The following is a 13,928-nucleotide window of genomic DNA, read 5'->3' as shown; positions in this document are numbered from 1 at the left end:
GTTGAGATTCCTATTAGTTACAACAGAAAGAATTTTGAAATAGGATGCTACTTTGTCTCACCAGACCAGGTTATTAATTTGGCATCTTTTCTATGCTATATACTCCCTAATAATTATTCAATGTCTGTTCAAAGGAATGGCTGAGTGGTAAAGGGTAGAAAGGGCATGTCTCACTTCACTATTGTGATCATTTTGCTCTGGTCTAGATTTATATATCCTCATCAAAAAGAAGTCCCTGCACTTACTTGAATCCAACTTCTTTATAACGTGGTAATGTGGTATACCCTTAGAGGGGAGTGGGGAAGAAGGGAGGTGCAGTCATCTTACCACCCACAAAAGGCCACATATCAAAGTACCGCTTCCAACCACATGCTGAACTCTTCTACCAGAGGAATTCTATTAAATATATCTTTTCTCCTTATTACATTTCCAATGATAAAACGTTTTAGTGCTCTTTATGGATTGAACCTCCAGGCAATTACCTGGCTAGGCCACCCCCTTAAAATGGCTCCAATTAGAAGATTCATTATAAGTACTGTGATTAAAGTGTCTTAAGATTTTAATACATGCAGTCAAAAATCTCAGGAGTAGCTTTTCCACTTACCAGCTGTGTAACTTTAGTGAAGTCTCAACTTAATTTTTCTAATCTGGAAAAGAAAAATGACTGCACCTAACTGAGGATACCTGATGAGATACCTGATCTGATACGTCAGGTATATAAATGTACTTCGTAAACGTATAAAGTGAAAGATGATAATTTTTTTGTGTCTAAACAGCTGACTAAGCTGATTTTGCGTCTAAACAGCTGATAAACACATACCAAAAAAAAAAGCACTTCATTAAGAAACATAATTAACAACCATATGATATATCCTAGTAATTTTAGAAAAGATTATTTGAACCTGGTTGGACCATCCATGTAACACTGAGTTTAGTTCCAAGCACCTGTCTTCTTAATCTTTTCCCTTCCTGTCTCTGAACCCATTGGACCTCACTGATTTTAATATCTTTATTTTCCTTCCCACTGATTACTTCCTGTCTCCCTAAAACAGTGCTCAGGCCTCCCAGATGTTTTCCAAGCCACTTTTCTACTTTTGCTAAGCATATATCTATTTCTAATCACATTTCCTCATTCCTTCACACTTTGCCAATACTGTTTTAGTCTTAGACTATACTGAAAGTAATATCAAGGAAACTGAACAAGGAATTTTTATGATTTTTTTCCTCGATTTTTTTTTTTTTTGAGACAGGGTCTCACTCTGTCGCCCAGCCCGGAGAGCATTGGTCCGATCACAGCTCACTGCAACCTTCACCTCTCGTCTCAAGCAATCCTCCTACCTTAGCCTCCCAAGTAGCTGGGACCACAGGCACACCACCTAACCCACTAATTTTTGTACCTTTTGTGGAGACAGGGTTTCACCATGTTGCCCGTGTTGTTTCAAACTCCTGGGCCTAAGTGATCCTCCCACCTCGGCCTCCCAAAGTGCTAGGATTACTGGTGTGAGCCACTGCTCCTGGCCTCAACATTTTATCCTGAAAACCTTAATCACAAATTTCTTTGTTTCTTCTCCACTTCCGCTGCATCACTTGACTAGCCTTTAAGAAAAATAATAATAATTAAAAAATAAAAAGTAGAGGCTGGGTGTGGTAGCTCACACCTGTAATCCCAACGCTTTGGGAGGCTGAAGTGGGTGGATCATCTGAGGTCAGGAGTTCAAGACCAGCATGACCAACATAGTGAAACTCCATCTCTATTTAAAAAACAAAATGAGCTGGGTGTGGTGGTACATGCCTATAATCCCAGCAACTCGGGAGGCTAAAGCAGGAGAATCGCTTGAACCTAGGAGGCAGAGGTTGCAGTGAGTGGAGATCACACCTTTGCACTCCAGCCTGGGCAACAAAAGTAAAACTCCTCTCAAAAATAATAATAAATAAACTTCGAAAGTATAGTAGAATGGTCATCTGTATACATTTATAATTTACATATAGATAAATCCTTATGTCTGAAGTAAAGACTTCAATCCATATAGAAAAATTCTTGGCCAGGCGCGGTGGCTCACACCTGTAATCTCAGCACTTTGGGAGGCCGAGGTGGGTGAATCACAAGGTCAGGAGTTCAAGACCAGCCTGGCCAATATGGTGAAACTCTGTCTCTACTAAAGATACAAAAAAATTAGCTGGGTGTGGTGGTGCACACCTGTAATCTCAGCTACTCAGAAGGCTGAGGCAGGAGAATCACTTGAACCCAGGAGGCAGAGGTTGCACTGAGCCGAGATAGAGCCATTGCATTCCAGCCTGGGTGACAGGGCGAGACTGTCTCAAAAAAAAAAAATTAAAAATATTCTTATCAAGATACAGAACATTCTCATCCACCCCAGAAAGATCCCTGCTGCCCCTTCCCAGTCAAACCTCCCACCAGATGTTGTTTCTAGTTTCTAATACTATAGTTTAGTTTTTTATATTATTTTAACATTTCATATAAGTGGACTCATGGCATATGCTCTTCTGCTTCGCTTTTTAAATTCAGCATAAACTGACATGTTCAAGCATAAATTGACATGTTGCATGTTTCAATTCTTTTTTTTTTTTTTAGATGGATTTTTGCTCTTGTTGCCCTGGCTGGAGTGCAGTGCGGTGATCTTAGCTCACTGCAATCTCCACTTCCCAGGTTCAAGTGATTCTCCTGCCTCAGCCTCCTGAGTAGCTGGGATTACAGGCTCGTGCCACCATGCCTGGCTAATTTTTGTATTTTTAATAGGACGGAGTTTCACCATATTGGCCAGGCTGGTCTCAAACTCCTTACCTGAGGTGATCCACCTGCCTTAGCCTCCCCAAGTGCTGGGATTAACAGGCATGGGTTATCATGCTTGGCCACAGTTCATTTCTTTTTATTGCTGAGTAGTATTCCATTGTATGAATAGACCCCAACTTATCCTTTTTCTTGTTGATGGACATCTAAATTGTTTCCAGGTTTTGATTATTGCAAACAGATGCTGTCAACATTCTTTTGCAAGGCATTTTATAGATAAATAATTTTATTTCTCTCAAATAAATATTCAAGAATGGAATTGCTGGAATATAGAGATGTATGTTTAACTTTTTTTTTTTTTTGAGACAGAGTCTCTCTCAGTCGCCCAGTCTATAGTGCAGTGGCACAATCTTGGCTCACTGCAGCCTCGACTTCCTGGTTTCAAGCGATTCTCCTGCCTCAGCCTCCCAAGTAACTGGGACTACAGGCATGCACCACCAAGCCCAGCTAATTTTTGTATTTTTAGCAGAGACGGGGTTTCACCATGTTGGCCAGGATGGTCTCGACCTCTTGACCTCGTGATCTGTCCGCCTCGGCCTCCCAAAGTGCTGTGATTACAGGCATGAGCCACCGTGCCCAGCTGAGTATGAACTCTTAATATGGTCTGATGAGAATGGCACTTTACTTCTGTGATATTCTTAAATCTCGCAACCCCAGTTTTTCATGAGAAAAACACAGACAAATTTCAATTGAGGGGCATTCTACGAAATACCTGTCTAGTACCCCTAAAAGTGTCAAGGTCATCAAAAACAAAGTCAGAGAAACTGTCATAGCATAGAGGAGACTAAGGAGACATAATAGCTAAACGTTTTTTGTTTTTTGAATTTATTATTATTATTTTTAATAGCTAGATGTTATATGGTATCCTGGTTAGGATCCTGAAACAGAAAAGAACACTAGGTACAAACTAAAGAAATCTGAATAAAGTATTGGCTTTAGTTAATAATAATGTGTCAATGTTTGTGTGATCTTTTTCACCAAGTCTCATATATAGAGGCTTCTAAATTCCCTCCGGCTTACCAATGTAACACACAAATTTTATCATTTCTGAGTTCTATGACCTGAAAAAGTTTAGGAAGCACTAACCTACAGAAACTCTCATACATGTACATGTGCATTAGGAGACATGTACAAGCATATTTATTGCACCATTATTTGTAATTGTGAAAAAATGAAAACTGAACCTGTCCCTCAACATGACAGTACATACCGTGATAATAGTCCTACAAAAGAATGCTATGTGGGGCAGGCTCCGTGGCTTGCACCTGTAATCCTAGCACTCTGGGAAGCTGAGGCAGGAGGATCACTTAAGCCCAGGAGTTAGAAACCAGCTGGGACAACATAGGGAGATCCCCACCTGCCCGCCCACCAAGAAATAAAAAATTAGCTGTGATGGTGATGCACGCCTATAGTGCCAGCTAATTTGGAGGCTGAGGCAGGAGGATCACTTGAACCTGGAAAGTTGAGGCTGCAGTGAGCCATGTTTGTGCCACTGCACTGCACTCCTGGGTTGCAGAGCAAGAGTCTGTCTCAAAAAAAAAAAAAAAGAAAGAAAGGAGAGAGAGAGAGAGAGGGAGAGAGAGAGACAGACAGAGAGAGAGAGAGAGAGAGAGAGAGAGAGAGAGAAAGAGAGAGACAAGCCAGCTTTGTGTGTAGAATAAGAAAAAAATGGGCCGGGTGCGGTGGCTCACACCTGTAATCCCAGCACTTGGGGAGTCTGAAGTGGGTGGATTGCCTGAGCTCAGAAGTTCGAGACAAGCCTGGGCAATATGGTGAAACCCCGTCTCTACTCAAATACAAAAAATTAGCTGGGCATGATGGTGTGCACCTGTAGTCTCAACTACTTGGGAGACTGAGACAGGAGAATTGCTTGAACCCGGGAGGCAGAGGTTGCAGTGAGCTGAGATCACACCACTGCACTCCAGCCTGGGTGACAGAAAGAGACTCCATCTCCAAAAAGAAAAGGAAAAAAATGAATGAATTAGAGCTACATATAAAAACATGGGCAAATCTCAAAAACAATCTTAAATGAAGATATCAAGTTGGAAAAAGTTATTTTTATATAAATTTTTGAAAAAACATAAATGCTATATATTTATGGATATATACGTATGTGATAGAAATTCAAAGCCTTACATGTGAATGATGACTATCAAAACCAGGACAGCTGGTACCTCTGGGGCATGGGATTAGGATCTGTAAGGTCTATTTTGGGGATTCCACTGTACTTACACAGTTTTCTTCCTTTAAAAAAGGAAAGAGATGGCCGGGAGCGGTGGCTCACACCCGTAATCAGCACTTTGGGAGGCTTAGGCGGGTTGATCACAAGGTCAAGAGATCAAGACCATCCTGGCCAACATGGTGAAACCCCATCTCTACTAAAAATACAAAAAATTAGCTGGGGGTGGTAGTATACATCCGTAGTCCCAACTACTCAGGAGGCTGAGGCAGGATAATTCCTTGAACCTGGGAGATGGAGGTTGCAGTGAGCTGAGATCGTGCCACTGCACTCCAGCCTGAGTGACAGAGTGAGATTCCGTCTCAAAAAAAGAAAAGAGAAGATCTGAAGCAAATATGGCAAAATGTTAGGATTTGATAGACCTGGAGGGTGAATATACCAATGAATTATTCTCTACACTTTTATGCTTAAGGTATTTTATAACAAAATAAACACAAAATATATCCTAACTCTGATGGTTCTTCAATACTTCCACTGCTTACTGCTACCATTTGACCTGGATAACTTACAGTAGGCTTCTATCTTATCTCCTTTCTTTCTCTCTCATTCCATTTCACATCCAGAATGATATTTTATAAACATAAATTAGGTCTCACCATCCTCCTATTCAAAACCTCTCAGTGGATTTACATTACTCTAAAAATAAGAATCAAATGCCTTATCACATTCCACAGTTCCTTGTTTCAACTGCCTTTTTTCCTGGTTCACTTAGTATCACGGTTCTTCCTCCAATATCATGATCTATCTTCTCAAACTGCTTGATTTTCTTTATGGAATATGTCAGTACCTCAAATTATATTAATTCAGGTATTAGGGGTATAATAAATTCTGCACCCCCAGTCCTTTACTAGCATATAAGTTCCATGAAGGCAGGGACTTCATTCTCTACTGTATCCCCATTGCCAAGAACATTGTTTCACTCACATCAAGTGTGAAATAAGTATTTTCCAGAACAAATGAAGAAATGAATGATTTATTTTCATTCTAAAAGAGAAGGGATGTCATCTCAGTGGTCAAATATGGCAGAATCAAATGTATGGAGGCTGAAAATTGCAGGGTATTCTATCAACAGTAACAACACTAATAGCCAAGACCGATAAAGTATTCATTGTGTGCCAGGCATTTCCAAGCACTGGAATCACATACTTCTTGGGGTGCATGCCAACTTTGTTTTCCTTCTTATAGGCCCTGCAGACCTATTCATATCAGAGATCCTGCACGATAGCCACAATTGATTTGATTTGAAAACCACATTGATTGAGAGAAAAGTCCATCCATTAGCCAGAAACAGCATTGTTTTCCTTGCAAGTTTGAGCTGAGCGATGTGTAGGCTGAAGAAGTTTGAGGATGAGTCATACTAATGGCAGGACACTTTTGAGTGAAGGGAACAGCTGCTGAGGCCCCTGAAGCTACACTGGTCTCTGCCCTTTCTGAACCTTGTTGCTCAGTTTCCTTGGCTTAATGACATAGGTTACCGCTACTATCCCTTCCAGTAAAATACACCCCCTTCATTTTTAAAACAAACAGAGCTAAGTCTCTTTGTTTTGTTGATTATTCATTCTCTTAAAAACAAAAAAGCGGCCAGGAACAGTGGCTCATGCCTGTAATCCCAGCACTTTGGGAGGCTGAGGCTTGCGGATTGCCTGAGTTCAGGAGTTTGAGACCAGCCTGCGCTACATGGTGAAACCCATCTCTACTAAAACACACACACACACACACACACACACACACACACACACGCACAGAATTAGCTAGGTGTGGTAGCAGGTGCCTGTAGTCCCAGCTATTCGGGAGGTTGAGGCAGGAGAATCACTTGAACCTGGAAGGCAGAGGTTGCAGTGAGCCAATATCGTGCCACTACACTCCACCCTGGGCAATAGAGTGAGACTCCATGTCAAAAAAAAAATCAAGGAAAGTTGAGTAAGGCAGTCCTTTCCATGCATTGTCGCATTTGAGTAAGGCAGTTCTTTCCACACATTGTCTCATTTAATCCCTACCACATTGTGAGAGATTATTACTGTTCCCATTTTGCATATGAAGAAACAAGGCTTGAACAGGTCCAATACCTTTCTTTTTTTTTTCTTTTTTTTTTTTTTTGAGACGGAGTTTCACTCTTGTTACCCAGGCTGGAGTGCAATGGCTTGATCTCCGCTCACCGCAACCTCCGCCTCCTGGGTTCAGGCAATTCTCCTGCCTCAGCCTCCTGAGTAGCTGGGATTACAGGCACGCGCCACCATGCCCAGCTAATTTTTTGTATTTTTAGTAGAGACGGGGTTTCACCATATTGAACAGGATGGTCTCGATCTCTTGACCTCGTGATCCACCCGCCTCAGCCTCCCAAAGTGCTGGGATTACAGGCTTGAGCCACCGTGCCCGGCCTGTTTTGTATTTTTAATAGAGACGGGGTTTCACCATGTTGACCAGGATGGTCTCCATCTCTTGAACTTGTGATCCACCTTCCTCGGCCTCCCAAAGTGCTGGGATTACAGGCTTGAGCCACCGCGCCCGGCCTCCAATACCTTTCTTAATCAGGAGTTAGGGACAGGGCAAGATTCCAGCCCTGGCCTGTCTGACTGTAGAGCAGAGCTCTGAATGCTATGTGGGGCTGTAGGAAAGGCGGTAATAGGACTGCAGAGGGGATGAAGTTAGGAAGACAGGGCCAACATTGGGATACAGTTTAGGGTAAATTAAAAAATAACACAGTGATGGGGCAAAACCCAGATTTCACTCTGTCTGTGGATAAGACACAATAAAAGCTCTTTAGTTTTACATTCCAACAATCATTGGCAGACAGGATACATACCAACAGAGAATGTCTGTGTGATTAAAATGTTCTCTCTCTTTGACAGAGTTGACAATGTTCAAAGAATGACAGGATACATTTTTTAGCAACATAAAACAATGGAGTTTTAACAATACATATTCAGAGATAGCTTATAGTTGAGTGTCAGAAGGTTTGCAGTTAGGCAGCCACGTTTCTTGCCATTCTTGAAAACTCCCTCTCATTCTTGCATGCCTAGAGAAGCTCTGCTGAAGACAGTTTGGCATAAATGAGGCTATGAAGACAGAATTACAAGGTGGGGAGGGGATGAGGAAAGAAAGGGTTTGATGAAAAATGTGTGTTTGAAGAGAGTTAATAAAACAAAAAGCTTATGATTAGCCATAATCCCAGCATTTCGGGAGGCTGAGTTGGGACAATCACTTGAGGCCAGGAGTTTGGGACCAGCCTGGCCAACATAGCTGGACTCCTGTCTCTACAGAAAAATTTAAAAATTGCCTGGATTGTGGTGGCACACTCCTGTAGTCCTAGATACTTGGGAGGCTGAGGTGGGAGGATGGCTTAAACCCAGGAGTTCCAGGCTGCAGTGAGTTATGATGGTGCCACTGCATTCCAGCCTGAGAGAGCAAGACCTTGTCTTGAAAAATAAACAAACAAACAAATTTATGATTAAAAAACACTTGGAATCCCAGCACTTTGGGATGCCAAGGCGGGGGGTGGGGGGTGGATCACCTGAGGTCAGGAGTTCAGGACCAGCCTGGTCAAGATGGTGAAACCCGGTCTCTAATAAAAATACAAAAATTAGGCAGAGCACAGTGGCTCACACCTGTAATCCCAACACTTTGGGAGGCCGAGGTGGGCGGATCATGGGATGAGGAGATCGAGACCATCTGGCCAACATGATGAAAGCCCATCTCCACTAAAATACAAAAAAATTGGCTGAGCGTTGTGGCCTGCACCTCAGTCCCAGCTACTCAGGAGGCTGAGGTAGGGGAATCTCCTGAAACTGGGAGGCGGAGATTGCAGTGAGCTGAGATCGTGCCACTGTACTCCGCCTGGTGACAGAGGGAGACTCTGTCTCAAAAAACAAAACAACAACAACAAAAGGGCGGCAGGGCACAGTGGCTCACATCTGTAATTCCAGCACTTTGGGAGGCCAAGGCAGGTGGATAACCTGAGGTCAGGAGATTGAGCCCAGCGTGGACAATATGGTGAAACCCTGTCTCTAATACAAATGCAAAAATTAGTGGGTTGTGGTGGCAGGTGCCTGTAATCCCAGGGAGCCTGAGGCAGGAGAATCGCTTGATCCTGGGAGGCAAAAGTTGCAGTGAGCTGAGACCATTCCACTGCACTCCAACCTACTCAACAGAGCGAGAATCCGTATCAAAACAAACAAACAAACAAACAAAAATTAGGCATGGTGGTGAGTGCCTGTAATCCCAGCTACTGTAGGTGGGGGTGGGGAGGCGGGGGGGCGGCGCGGCGAGGCAGAGGCAGGAAAATCACTTAATCCCAGGAGGTGGTGTGGGGGTTGAAAAAAAAAAACATTCAGAAATCATCTTACAAAACATCTTTGCTGTAACAGAAAGAATAAGCGGAGCAACTGGTTTCCTCCAACTGAAACTGGATTGTATTTTTTTTCAAAGCTTTAAAAAATAATGTGAATTGGAGGTGGGGAGGGGTGGGGAGGAAAAGAAAAAAAATGAAAATAAAAATAATAGGCCTTGAGAAACAAACGGTAGACTTGTGCTGTATTTTCATATCCACCAAATAGCTTTTTTTTTTTTCTGAGACAGGGTTTCACTCCTATTGAGTAGTTGGGATTATAGGTGCGTAAATAATTTTTTACAAAAAAAGTTCTACTTTCTTCCATTTTGGAGTCAATTTTGCACACATTTGACTGCCTAATGTTGTCCTAAAAAGGCTCTGTTTATTTTTGTTTTCCAGCCTTTTGTTCTCCATATATTTCATCTTGGATAGTTTCTACTGTTACATCACCATGTTCACTGATCCTTTTTCTGCGATTTTAATCTGCTACTAAGCTTGTTCAGTAAATTTTTAATTTCAGAAGTTCATTTTGTTCTACTATAATATCTTCTATCTCTCCTCATTATGCTCACAGTTTTCCTTTCTCGACCATAATAATAGTTATTTTAAGGTCCTTGTCTGCTATTCGATCATCTCTGTAATTCCGGAATATGTTTCTAATGATTTATTTTTCTCCTGTTCATTGGTCACATTATTCTGCCTTTGTAATTTTCATACCTAGCAATTTCGGTTGGATGTTGGGTGTTGTGATTAAGATGTTGTTGACTACCTAAGTTTCGTTTTCTTCCTTTGAAGAATGCTGGGTTTTCTTTTGTCAGGCAGATAAGTTACTTGCAGATTAACTCCATCCTTTTGAGGTTTGTTTTAAAACTTGTCGGGGTTTGGTCCTTCTCTTGTGAATGCCTTAGATGTTCAAGAAGGTGTCTCCACTCTGATTATTCCAACTTTGGATTTCTTTCGGGCCTGTGTGTATAATGGTAATTTTTCTACTTGCAGTTCTCTGGAAGTTGTTCTTTCCATGTTTTTTGATGTGTATAGTCTCACGGACTCTCATCCTTTGCATACCCAAGTTAGAATTCATCCAAGGACCCCAGGACACTCCTATACAAATTTCTAGAATTCTTTTTCTATGTACTTATTCTTTTCCAGTAATTTTGTCAGGCATTTGAACTATAGCAACACCGTCTTGAATAGGAACTGGGTAAAATGAGGCTGAGTCCTACAGGACTGCATTCCTGACTGAGCATAATGAGGAGAGATAGAAGATATTATCATAGAACAAAATGAACTTCTGAAATTAAACATTTACTGGATGAGCTTAATAGCAGATTAAATTTCAGGAAAAGGATCAGCATCCAGTCCTACCAGACTGGTCAGCATAAGATACAGGTCATAAAGACCTTGCTGATAAAACAGGTTGCAGTAATGAAGCTGGCAAAACCCACCAAGACCAAGATGACGATGAAAGTGACCGATCGTCCTCACTGCTACACTCCCACCAGCACCATGACAGTTTACTCTTAATTAAGGACTCTGACTGAGTCAAATAATGTTAACTAACAAATTTGTGTACCTTAGAAAAGACAATTTCAAAGGTTATACTTTTATTGCCTCCCAAGACATTAACCAGTTTTGTATCGAACCTAGCAGTCTTATAAAGTTGGCCCTCTGTATCCATGGGTTTGGCATCTGGGGATTCAATCAACTAAGAATTAAAAATATTAAACTAAAAATAAATAGTACAACAATAAAAACTAATATAAAATGCAGTATAATGAGCATTTACTTTGTATTAGGTATTAGAGCAATCTAGAGATGATTTAAAGTATACAGTATGGGCTGAGCGCAGCAGTTCATGCCCGTAATTCCAGCACTTTGGGAGGCCGAGGCAGGCGGATCACTTGAGGTCAGGAGTTCGAGACCAGACTGAACGACATGGTGAAATCCTATCTCTACTAAAAATACAACAATTAACTGGATGTTGTAGCTGGGCACCTGTAATCCCAGCTACTCAGGAAGCTGAGGCAGGAGAATTGCTTGAACTAGGAAGGCAGAGGTTGCAGTGAGCCAAGATCATGCCACTGCACTCCAGGCTAAGCAACAGAGCAAGATTCCATCTCAAAATAAATAAATAAATAAATAAATAATAAATAAAATACAGTATATGGAAATTAGCCAGGCATGGTGACATGTGCCTGTAATGCCAGCTACTCAGGAGGCTGAGGCAAGAGAATTGCTTGAACCCAAGAGACGAAGGTTATAGTGAGCTAAGATCGTGCCACTGCACTCCAACTTGGGTGATAAAGCAAAATAATAAATAAATAAAGTATATGGGATGATGTGCTTATAATGCAAGTAGTATGACAGTTCATATAAAGAATATAAGAATTCCCAATTTTGGGATCCAAGATTTCTGATCACTAGCAGCTCGGGATTGTAGCTCCCAGTAAAAGTGCAAAGAACGAAAGGACGCCACACCTTCACATGAATTCTTGTTGCTCACGCACCAGGAGATTCCCAGCGGAGGAGCCCCATGGGTCGCCAGTGCGACTCTTGTGACCGGTGAGGCGGTTTTGCCGGTGCCTCGGAGCGTCGGTTCTTGGTGCAGAGTCAGAAAAGCACCATCAATCTTAACGCTGCTGATTTAGTCGGCGCAGTGGGTTGCTCAGATTTCGGCGCTGAGAATCAATAAGTTGGACGTCCACTCAGAAACCCAATTACAAAGACGGTAAATACAAAGACCACAGATGGATAAATTTATAACGAAGGGAAGAAAACAGCCAAAAAAAGGCTGAGAATACCCAAGATCAGAATGCCTTTCCCTCAGCGGGGGATCCCAGTTCCTCATCAGCAACGGAACAAGGCTTGATGGAGAATGAGTGTGTTCCAATTACGGAAGCAGGCTTCAAAATGTGGATAATGAGAAACTTCTGTGAATTAAAAGAACTTGTTCTAACCCAACCTAAAGTAACTAAGAACTTTGAAAAAAGATTTGACGAAATGTTAACAAGAACACACAATTTAGAGAGGAAAATAAGTGAATTGATGGAGCTGAAAAACACAATACGAGAACTTCGTGAAGTATGCACAAGTTTTAACAGCTGAATTGATCAAGCAGAAGAAAGGATATCAGAGGTCGAAGACCAACTCAATGAAATAAAACAAGAAGACAAGATTAGAGAAAAAAGGATAAAAAGGAACGAGCAAAGTCTCCAAGAAATATGGGACTATGTGAAAAGACCTAATCTACGCTTGATAGGTGTACCTGAATGTGACAAAGAGAAAGAATCCAAGCTGGAAAATATGCTTCAGGACATTATTCAGGAAAATTTTCCCAACCTAGTAAGGCAGGATAATATTCAACTCCAGGTAATACAGAGAACACCACAGAGATATTCCTCAAGAAGAGCAACTCCAAGGCACATAATTGTCAGATTCACCAGGGTTGAAATGAAGGAGAAAATACTAAGGGCAGCCAGAGAGAAAGGTCAGGTTACCCACAAAGGGAAGCCTATCAGACTTACAGCAGATCTCTCAGCAGAAACCCTACAAGCCAGAAGAGAGTGGGGACCAATATTCAATATCCTTAAAGAAAAGAACTTTCAACCCAGAATTTCACATCCTGCCAAACTAAGCTTCACAAGTGAAGGAAAAATAAAGTTTTTTTGTGAATAAGCAAGCACTCAGAGATTTCATCACCACCAGGCCTGCTTTACAAGAGCTTCTGAAAGAACCACTACACATAGAAAGGAACAAACAGTATCAGCCTTTCTAAAAAAATTATCAAAAAGAGCATCAATATAATGAAGAATTTACATCAACTAATGGGCAAAATAGCCAGCTAATATTAAATGGCAGTATTAAACTCACATATATTATTATTAATTCTAAATTTAAATTGACTAAATCCCCCAATCCAAAGACAGACAGGCAATTTGAATGAATAACTAAAACCCATCAGTATGCTGCATCCAGACCCATCTCACATTCAAGGACACACAAAGACTTAAAACAAGGGATGGAGAAGGATTTACCAACCAAACAGAGAGCTAAAATAAATAAATAAAAAACAGAAGTTACAATTAAGCAACAAAGATTAAAAGAAGCAAAGAAGGACATTATACAATGATAAAAGGATCAATGCAACAAGAAGAGCTAAAGATTCTAAATATATACCCACCCAATACAGGAATACCCAGACATACAAGACTTATAAAGAGACTTAGACTCCCACATAATAATAGTGGGAGACTTCAACATTAATATTAGACAAATCAGTGAGACAGAAAATTAACAACTATATCCAGGACTTGAACTCAGATCTGGAACAAGTAAATGTAATTAACATTTATAGAACTCTCCACTTTAAATATACAAAATATATACTCTTATCAGTACCACATCATATCAACTTAGAAGTTTAAATGAAATTTTGGTTGGCTCCTTGTTTGTTATTCTCTTCCCTCATTTTCTTTTATATCTTCATCAGTAAGGACAATTATAGGCATACCCATATTTAGATTGCATTCTAGCCCGAGCAATAAAGCAATACC

This window comes from Saimiri boliviensis, chromosome 13 (assembly GCF_048565385.1).
Source record: "Saimiri boliviensis isolate mSaiBol1 chromosome 13, mSaiBol1.pri, whole genome shotgun sequence".
Lineage (NCBI taxonomy): Eukaryota > Metazoa > Chordata > Mammalia > Primates > Cebidae > Saimiri > Saimiri boliviensis.
This window is presented reverse-complemented; position numbering follows the sequence as displayed.